The sequence below is a fragment of the Triticum dicoccoides genome, chromosome 3B (genome assembly GCF_002162155.2).
Source record: "Triticum dicoccoides isolate Atlit2015 ecotype Zavitan chromosome 3B, WEW_v2.0, whole genome shotgun sequence".
Lineage (NCBI taxonomy): Eukaryota > Viridiplantae > Streptophyta > Magnoliopsida > Poales > Poaceae > Triticum > Triticum dicoccoides.
In genome coordinates this window covers 42,168,295-42,170,645 of record NC_041385.1, presented here as the reverse complement: position 1 = coordinate 42,170,645, position 2,351 = coordinate 42,168,295, and positions in this window count along the sequence as shown.

The window sequence follows — 2,351 nt, the reverse complement described above, 5'->3', positions numbered from 1 at the left end:
GGGGTGGGGCGAGTGGGGGTCTCGTCCCCGATCCGGATTGGATAGGGAGGGGGGAACGACGTGGGGGGGAGTGCGGGGGCGTGTGGGGGCGTGGGGAATGGGGGGGCTAGGGTTTCTGGGGTGTGGGGTGGCCTATAGGCCAGGGGGTGGCCGACTGGGCCATGGCCCAGTTGGGCAGGTGGCCGAATGGGCCGGCCAGTTGGGTCGGCTGGCCCGTGGGGGTGCTTGCTTTTCTTTTCTTTTTGTTTGTTTTCTCTTTTGTATTTTCTTTCTTTTATTTATTTTCTTTTGTGTTTTTAAATCATTTTAAATTACTTAGGCACTTTATAAAAATGGGTTTGTTGCACCATAATTACCTTTGTAATATTCGGTACAAACCAAACATTTTTATTTTAATGTTTGAAAACTTTTATTGTTTGACTTAATTTCAAATTTGAATTTGGATCGGTTCTGAAATAACGCGAGATTATCTACAATAATCAAGGTGACGTGGCATCATTACCAGAGGGTTACTGTATCTTGATTACCCGGGCGTCACAGGAGGTGTGTGCGGGTCAGCCACTCACGCCCGTCCAAGCCGGCAATGACCAAGTCTGCTCTACCTGCGGGCCGACCGCCGCCCTGACCCCCGAGCCGGCGCCGCTCCCAGCTCTCCCAAATGCTTTTAATTTATTATGATAATTATTTACCACATTGATTGACATGATTTCATCAATCTTTTTTTCGTGCTCTTTCCTTAAACCTCCAATAAAACATTCACCTTGCCAAGCCATTCTACTATCGACACCACCATGATGCTAGACAGTGCCACCATCCTACGCGCGTTCGTCACCACACATCCATCCACGAGACTCCGTTGTGCCCCGTCGCTGAGACCCACCATCATCGCTGCTGCGGTAGATTCAATAACACTCCTCCTCTTGTCTCCTCCAGCCCGCACCTTCTCCAAATTTATGCCCCCAAAAGGAAAAACGGCCCCAAAGGCACGACCATCGTCCAATCTAGGAGACCCAAATCTAGGATGATGATTTCAACCGACAATGCCTTCAACAAGGAGACGTCGTCCAAGACACCGTCATTGCCCGCCACGATGGAGGTCAACACAATTTTCATCGACATTCACGTCACACTGAACCCTCAGCTGATTGGATCCGAGCTGAGCCGGGCCGTGATGGCATGCGCAGCCGTCAGAACGCCTGCAGGGAACCAGCTTCCCACGCCAACCCCTCAATGCGATATTCGCTGGCCACGGGAAAAACCGAGAATGGATCTTGGTGGGGACCAGATCCATGGCTGCCGCCGCACCGTCCATCACAGGAGAACATGCCGGCTCCCGTGGCCATGGAGGAGAGCTCTGCCGCCGCACAACCAGGGGACTCTGCCCTGGTCGCTACGTGCAATATCCCATTTTGTCCATGCCCCAGCCACACCAAGATGTCGCCACCGCGTCCAGACACCCAGCCTCCTTCGGCGACAGGGCCGCCGCCACTGCGGCCTACGCCAGCGGCAACAACGGAAGGGAAGGCATAAGTGGAAAGGGGCCTCTAACACACTAGGATTAGCCCCGTGGCGTCTCGTGGGGAGGCGATGCGGGTGGGTACGCGAGGAGATCTCCGAGCCACTCTGGGTGTCCGAAAGAGATGCAAGTGACATGGTTCGAGATAGATAGATGCAACACTTCTTTAAAGATCATTTCTTCTCGCTGCCGAAGAGGCATTCATATTCTGGTGTTTCCCTTTGCTAATTGCAGCCACAAGGGTGCGGCGGTGGTCGTGCACCTGTACCATGGGATTCAATTCTTGTTGCATCTATGCGATGAGGTTAGGTCATGAGCTCGTGACAGACACTCAATCAATGATCATTTTTCTGGTCATAACGCGTAGTGTGGAGAAGGATGCAGACGGCATCGGTGATGCCGTGACATGTTGAGTATGAACACTGTCGGATAACCATGGCGAGTTGGCATGACCTCATTGTATGTGTCATAGTCTAGGTCAGTTTGTATCGCACCTTCTGCAAACAATCCTGCATCGCATGAGTGTGTTCTCGTCGAGATCGGATCAACATGTTGGCGTGTGTTTTGCTTCTACGTCCGGTTGGCGTAATTGAGGCTAGCTTCCACATATGTGATCGATAGTCCTCGATCGATTTTGTGTATATGCGTTTCTCGCGGAAAAGCACCGGGTAAGATGCATCCTCGACATCAGGACCTGCGGCAACAGACACGCGCGTCTTCGGTGGACAACAAAGACCCGACGTTGGAGAGCAGCAATCAATGTAATCTATGGCGGTTCACAAATGTTTTTGAGCCATGACCGTAGAACAATCGTTCTACGGTATTTTCATTAATA